The sequence below is a fragment of the Polypterus senegalus genome, chromosome 11 (genome assembly GCF_016835505.1).
Source record: "Polypterus senegalus isolate Bchr_013 chromosome 11, ASM1683550v1, whole genome shotgun sequence".
Taxonomy (NCBI): Eukaryota; Metazoa; Chordata; class Cladistia; order Polypteriformes; family Polypteridae; genus Polypterus; species Polypterus senegalus.
In genome coordinates, this window is record NC_053164.1 from 37706951 (window position 1) to 37715607 (window position 8657).

Genomic DNA, 8657 nt, shown 5'->3' on the forward strand with positions numbered 1-8657 from the left:
GGTTTAATTTTGCACTCCCTACAAACATAATATCACATTTAAAAATGAAGAAGTCAAATTTTACATTTTTCAACCACAAACAGAACCACATACAACATTGTTGGTAAATAAAACAAACTGAATAAAAATAAGGATTTTATCTCAGTGCATAAAATTTTAATATAAATTCATCAATTTACCTTAAATGTGTATCCCCTGAAGCTCAGACACTCGATTGATGATCCAGAGATTGGGGTATCCCATGAAGCATCAAGCACTCTAAGGAAGTGACACGTGATTAACGATTGAGGGGTTTGGGGGATTGGAGTCCCTTGTGAAGTAACGGGCACCAGGAGCACTGCTTAACAATGAAATGCCATCAACGAGCTTTGTCCCCCAGTAACACTTGCACTGCACTTCAAAAGGAGATGTGCTGCACAGTTAAAATTGCTGCGCTGCTGCCAGGACCACCAGCTGGAGAGATGGGCTGAATGTAAGCAGCAGGTTTTGCACCCAATTCAGCACCCTTTGTCCTCGCCCTGACAAAAATGTCAATCAAACCTTGAAATCAGTGACATTTCAGCATCAGGGATTGCACAGAAATCAATACTAGACCTTACCTTTCTTTATGGATCATTGCCAGGTCCAAATTCCATTCCCTTGCAAAAGGTTTTTTGCCTTTATGAATACTCACCCAGCAGCAAGATTCTTGCGAGGAAGTGCATTTCTGCGGCTCAATCACAGGTGACCACTGAACTTGCAGTGCCTGATTCTTTTCCTATCAGAGAACAGGAACACTAACTAATAAATGACCTACCAATGACAGAGCACTGCAAGGCACTGATTGTACCACGATAAGGATGGACAACTTACCTCACTCAATTCTGCCAAACCGTAATGCAGCCTTCCTCTTTGTCGCACCTCCTGAAATGCAATGTCAGGTGCAAGCAATCCAGGTTGGGAACCCCTGCTGTATGTGTTTAAGAACAGTTTGAAGACTCTCTTGTTTCATGAATTTCAGTCTAACTGATAGCTTTTGTAAACTAGATATGTTTCACTTGTGATGATCAATTGTGTAACCTTGTCCTGTAAAATTTGTTCCCAAACAGTCCACTTGCTGGCTGCTTTTGTAAATTGCTTTGGACAAAAGCAAATAAATGTAAATATAAATACAAACAGACATAGAGAGAGTGTGCATACTCAATATAGACAGTGATCACGAGTTGAACCCAGATTATTGCAAGTGTGAGGCAACAGGTATATCCCCTGTGACACTACATAAATCTAGAAAAATGTAGACAGAGTCACGTAAAGCATACCAACTTCATGTAGGCAGTGAGTAACCCAAGAATCAAGTCCAGGTCCCAAGAGCTGGAAGACAGCAGTTACAAGGAACATTCAAAAGGTTTCTGCACTTTTTTTTAACTCTGTTCATTAAGAATTTCAAAACAAATTGCATCACTTTTCTACACAGTCACCTTTATTTGCAAAGCAATTTCCCCAGCATTAAACCAACATTTTTTATACGCAATTACTACTCCTCTCACCTTCACCATTTCCAATGAAAATATAAAAATACAGGAACTTTTTGAATGTCCCTCGTAGATAGATAGATAGATAGATAGGAAAGGCACTATATAATAGATAGATAGATAGATAGATAGATAGATAGATAGATAGATAGATAGATAGATAGATAGATAGATAGATAGATAGATAGATAGATAGATAGATAGATAGATAGATAGATAGATAGATAGATAGATAGATAGATAGATCTTAAATAAGAGTGTCGAAAACTGGAGCGCAGATGGAGAACAACAAAGCTACATGTCTTTCAAATTGCATGGACAGAGAGTGTAAATAAATATAAAAAAGCCCTCTTTAAAGCTCGCTCAGAATACTATTCTACATTAATAGATAGCAATAATAAAAATCCTAGGGTACTTTTTAGAGCAGTGGCTAAATTAACAAATGGGAATTCAGATCAACAGTGCAAAATACCAACAGATATTAGCAGTACAGACTTTATGAACTTCTTCAATGAGAAAATTAAAAATATAAGATCCCAGATCTCAGCATCACAGTACAAACCAAATACTAGCTTAGCAGACCCTGTCGCACATTGCATTCAGCACTTTAATAATTTTAATCCTGTAACTCACCAGGAAGTCTTAACTTTAATTACTAAAATGAAGCCCACTACTTGTTCCCTAGATCCAGTGCCAACAAAACTAGTAAAAAGTGCAATGGATGTTCTTGCAGCACCTATTCTAACCGTTATCAATAGTTCATTACTGCATGGCACCGTACCTGATGCACTAAAAGTGTCAGTCATTAAACCTTTACTTAAAAAGTCAGACCTAGACCCACACATACTAAATAACTATAGGCCTATTTCAAATTTACCATTTCTCTCTAAAATACTAGAGAAAGTAGTCGCCAGTCAGCTTCAGTCACACCTTACGCATTACAATTTATTTGAGAAATTCCAGTCTGGCTTTCGACTGGTCATAGTACAGAAAGGCACTAACACGGGTTGTAAATGACATTCTGATATCCTCTGATGAAGGAAACTCCACTGTAATTATGTTGTTGGACTTAAGTGCAGCATTTGACACCATTGACCATTCTATTTTACTGCACAGGCTAGAAAACGATGTTGGGCTTACAGGCCCGTGCTCGCTTGGTTCAGTTCTTATTTATCAAATCGATTCCAGTATGTACAGAAATGTGCAGACAGTACTCCATCATTATACACAGAAGTTCAATATGGTGTCCGCAGGGCTCAGTACTGGGACCTTTACTGTTTTCACTTTACATGCTTCCACTGGGATCTCTCATTAGGAAACATAATGTTAATTTTCACTCGTATGCAGATGACACCCAGTTATACCTTTCATTTAAATCAAATGAAGTTTCTCCGATGTTGTCTTTAATTAGTTGTGTTAGTGAATTAAAGGAATGGATGAATGAGAACTACTTGTCTTTAAATACAGATAAAACAGAGATGTTAATTGTTGGAGGGAATGACGCTGATCACAGCAATATTTTGTCGTCATTTAACTCAGTTGGAATCCCAATTAATTTTACTGAATCAGCCCGCAATCTAGGTGTTATCTTTGACTCTAGCATGTCATTTAAAGCGCATATTACAAAGTCGTCCAAAACATGTTTTTTCCATCTTAAAAATGTTAGGAAATTAAGGTGCTTTCTAAATAAACAGGATTGTGAGAAATTAATTCATGCATTTATCTCTAGTAGGATTGACTACTGCAATGCGGTGTTCACTGGCTGTTCAAACTGTTCTCTATACAGCCTCCAGTTAATCCAAAATGCGCTGCAAGAATTATTACAAGAACAAGAAAATATGAACACATAACCCCAGTTCTTAAATCTTTACACTGGCTCCCAGTTAAGTTTAGGGCAGATTTCAAAATCCTCCTTTTAACATATAAAGCATTAAATGGCCAAGGTCCGCTTACTTGTCTGAACTTATCATGACTTACAAACCTGAGCACATTAAGATCTCAAGATGCCGGTCTGCTTAGGATTCCAAGGATTAATAAAATAACAGTGGGAGGTCGAGCTTTTAGTTACAGGGCCCCTAAACTGTGGAATGGTCTTCCTGCTTCCATAAGAGATGCCCTTCAGTCTCAGCCTTTAAATCCCGGCTGAAGACTCACTACTTCAGTTTAGCATATCCTGACTAGAGCTGCTGATTAACTGTACAGACTGCATCTCTGTTGTTAGTCATTAGCACTATAACATAAGTAACATGATAATTATATTTGAATACTAACCCTCACCTATTCTGTTTCTTTTCTCGGTACCCAAATGTGGCAATTGGTGCCACGCCCACCTGCCAAGTTGTTTGCCTGCCTATGGTAAAGTCATCCCTGATGGAGGATCACAGGAATCATGGGAAAGAGGGTCCTTTCATGGAGCAACGTTTCAGCCGTGGCATGGCCAAATGGGGAGGCAGCTAGATGGATGAGCTCTCCAGGACTCTAAAAATATCCAAACCTAATTATGTCATATCGTCTACTGTTAAACCGTACTTCTAAAATTTTAATTATTATGCTGTATTAAGGAATTGTTCTGTTCTGTGTATTGCATTGTATTGACGCCCTACATTTGACACCCACTGCACGCCCAACCTACCTGGAAAGGGGTCTCTCTTTGAACTGCCTTTCCCGAGGTTTCTTCCATTTTTCCCTACAAGGTTTTTTGGGAGTTTTTCCTTGTCTTCTCAGAGAGTCAAGGCTGGGGGGCTGTCAAAAGGCAGGGCCTGTTAAAGCCCATTGCGGCACTTCCTGTGTGATTTTGGGCTATACAAAAATAAACTGTATTGTATTGTATTGTATTGTATAGATAGATAGATAGATAGATAGATAGATAGATAGATAGATAGATAGATAGATAGATAGATAGATAGATAGATAGATAGATAGATAGATAGATAGATAGATAGATAGATAGATAGATAGATAGATAGATAGATAGATAGATAGATAGAACTGTATTTGTCCCCAGGGGAAAATTTGGCTTTTTACAGAAGCTTTTTAACTAAATAAATACATAGATAAATAAATAAATAAATAAATATATACAGTATATACACACACTATGGTCAGAACACACACCATAATGACAAAAAAGGAAGAAAAAATTGAAAAGAAAGAAAAGAAAACCTCTGACTTGGCAGTCCTAGTCACAGTGACTCATTATGCAGGAGTATTGCTGTTGGTATAAAGAACCCCCATTGCGTTTCTCGACCCACTACTGCTGAATAATTCATTGGCTGAAAGTCCTCAATGCTGGTGTTTCAGAGAGAGGACATGCAGCATTGTTCATAATGGCACTTTGTTTTCTTTTAATTCTCTCTTTTGCTACGACCTCTAAAAGGGTCCAGAGTGCATCCCATAACTGAGCCTGCCCTTTTAACTAGCCTGTTGATTCGGTGGGCCTCTCTTGAAGTGATGTTACTAGCCCAACACACCACAGTATAGAAAATCCCACTGGCCATCACAAAGTTAAAGAAGATGTGAAGGATGTCACTTTCCATATTAAATTGAAGACACTCTCCTAAGAAAAAAATAGCCTGTTCTGCCCTTTCTTATACAGCTCCTCTGTGTTACAAGACCAGCCCAACCTGTCATTGACATGGACGCCTTGTAGGAGCGCACTACCTCTACATCCACTCTCTGACAAGTGAGAGGTTGTAGAAAGTTTTTGGTGTGGCGAAAGTTAATAACCATTTCTTTGGTTTTGCTGAGTTTTCCTAGGTTGCAGATAATTCTCTTTGCATGAACAAACAAGATTCTCCACCTGACTCCTATACTCTGTCTCATCCCCCTTATCATTTTACCCCATAAGTGCAGAAACATCTGAGAATTTCTACCAGGGACATGACCTGGCATTATATTTATAGCTTGAGGTGTACAGATTAAAGAGAGAAGATGACAGGACTATTCCTTGTGATGCTCAAGTGTTGCTCACATCCGTATCAGAGTTGCAATCCTTGAGCCTCACAAACTGCTATCTGGCAGACAGATAGTCCATAATCCAGGACACCACAGGCTCATCCACCTGCATCTTAACAGGGATGGATGGCAGGTATTGAAATAACTGGAGAGATCAAAAACATAATCTACATAGCTTTGTCCAGGTGAGAATAAGAGTGCACAGAAATAGATTTTTAAAATTAAAGTGCCAAGTTATTCTTCATAACAATGCTAAACAGTGGAACCATTTTTGGTTTCTAAAAGATCCCTGCACATGAAGGTTCCAGAAAGAGCCTTGTATTTATCTAGATCCATAAACCATTAATAGATGGTAGCAGATGTGTTAGCACCCTGCTTGGTCGCCTTCTATACATTTAAGTTTTCTATTTTGTTCACACCTTTTCAAAGCCCAAAGAACCAATTTCATACCCAGAGAGTCATTCATATATTGAAATTGTTCTTTGCCAATGGGCCATTTTAGATCAGTTGTTTTTAAAGGGATAGATGTAAGGGACATTCAAAAAGGAATTAGGAATTATTAGGAATATCAAAAACAAAGCATCACTTTTCTACGCAGTCACCTCCCTTTGCAATGCAATGTTCCCAGCGTCGTACAAACTTTTTAATGCCAAATTACTATTCCTCCCACCTTCACTGTTGCCAATGAAAATACGAAAGCATGGTAACTTTTTGAACGTGCCTCGTATAACGTCTGTGCCGCCATAAAAAGAACTAACAATGTAGAATGAGCTTCAAAGAATACACTAATTAGAAACGTGTTTGAGGTAAACTGAATTTTCTATTCATATTGTTACTACATTTGTGATGCTTTTGCTCATTACTGGAAAAAAGAGCCAGAGATTTGCTCGAACCATTTCTTTAAGTTGTTTTTGTCTGACAACAGACAGATGGTTACAGATTTCCTCTCATCAAGAACTGCTCTTAATTTATGTAATCTGAACACAAAAGGACAATGTTTGCCACCAAAAAGGAGATAAATTGACATTGACCTCTCACATCAACCTGCCATATTACTGAAACATAGCACTTTATGTGTCAGGTTAACTGTTGGCTCTGAATTGATCCAGTATTTGTGAATGTCCCTGATGGCGGACCTGTGTCCTGTCCTGTTCAGGGTTAGTTTTGGCCTTGTTGGCCTGAATGCCGCTGGCGTAAGCTTTTTACTCACCAGACCTTAGAATTAGATTAAGTGGGTATAGAAAATGGACAGATGGAGATGATCTGCTCTTTAACTCATTCTGTCCACCCTTTTCCTATTCACTCTAGGATCAGAGTAAAGAGGAATAACCTTTTATTTTCTTTCTTTCAGTCTTCTTCGCTTTTATTGCTCATTAGCCAGTCTCTTCTCACTATTTCTTGCTCTTGTTCTCCTTCTTGTATTTCTCACTGTTTTTCATTCTCTTTCATGCTGACATCTTTTCAGATTCAGTTCCCCAGTGAGGATGAAAGCTCCTTTTACAGTACCATGACAGAATGTGAAAAGCTCAATGAGGTGTTTAACATTACTAGTGCTCATTAACTATCTAAAATCTACAGAGAAGAAAAGAAATGACAAAATAATTGTGGTGGTGAGCAGGTGGCAGGGTGGGGGTTGAAGCATGCTGACATGTACAAAGGCTCCCTCTCTTCACTTCGAATGGATGCGGTTTGAGATTTCCTCTGCTGGCGGCCGCCTTCTGTCACATCCTGCTCTGCCCAGGCAGCCAAAGCATTCCACTCGTCATTTGCTTTGTGCAGGCACCACCTCAGGTGACAGATTCTTTGTAAACAAAGCTTTGTTTTTCAGCCATTTCCATTGTCTCACTGAGCAGGATGTTATTGCCTTGATAGTGCAGCAGTATGGCCTAGTGCAGCTTATTAGCTAAGAAGGTTTTACGTTTAAAACTGCACTGCTCAGAAAAACTAAGGGAACACTTAAATTACACATTGGATTTTGATGAATGAAATATTCAAGTGGAAAATCTTTACTGAGTGATATTGTATAATTATTTGAGAACAAAATGATGTAACAACAATCAATGGAAACCAAAATCATCAGCCCATTGATGGCTGGATTGAAAATCACACTGAAAATCAAAGACAAAAATTGAAATCACAGGCTGATCCAACTTACATGAAGTTTATCACAGCAGCTCATAATGTGACTCAGTAGTGTGTATGGCCCGGATCTCTTCCCAGACCTGGATCAAGGCATCACTGGGCAACAATCTGTGGTGCTACATACGATACATAACGTCCCAGAGGTTCTCAAATAGATTCAGATCTAGAGAACATGCAGGCTAATCAATGGCATCAATGCCTTTGTCATCCAGGAACTGCCTATACACTCTGGCCACTAGAGGCCAGGCATTGTCCTGCACCAGGAGGAACCCAGGGCCTACTGCACCAGCGTAACATCTGACAATGGCTCTGAGGATTTCATCCTGGTACCTAACAGCAGTCAAGGTATAGTTGCCTAGCACATGGAGGTCTGTGTGACACTCCAAGGATATGCCTCCCCAGACCATCACTGACCCACTGCCAAACTGGTGGTGCTGGATGATGTTGCAGGCTGTATATCGTTCACCACAGTGTCTCTTTCACATCTGTTACATTGCTCAGTGTGAGCCTGCTCTCATCTGTGAAGAGAATGGGGCACCAATGGTGGACCTGCCAATTGTGTATTGTCTGGGGAATGTCAATCGACCTGCAGAGTGATGGGCTGTGAGCTCAGGCCCTACTAAAGGATGCCAAACCCTTATGCCATCCTCATGTAGTCTGATTCTAACAGTTTCGTCAGAAACATGCACACCAATAGCCAGCTGGAGGTCATTTTGTAGGACTCTGGATGTGCTCCTCGTGTTCCTCCTTGCACAAAGGAGCAAATACCAGACCTGCTGCTGGGTTGATGCACTTCTGCGGCCCTGTCCAACGATTCTTGTGTATTTCCTCCATGCTCTTGAGACTGTGTGTTGGGAGAGACCTTCCTGTGCCATCATGGAGAAGCTGGACTACCTGTGCAACCTGAATCGACTACAGGTACTGCCTCATGCTACCAGTAGTGACAAGGACACCAGCAAAATCATTTAGGGAGAATCAGGAGAGAGTAATTGTCTGTGACCACCACCTGCAAAACCATTCCCTTTCCAGAGGTTGTCTTGCTGTTGCCTC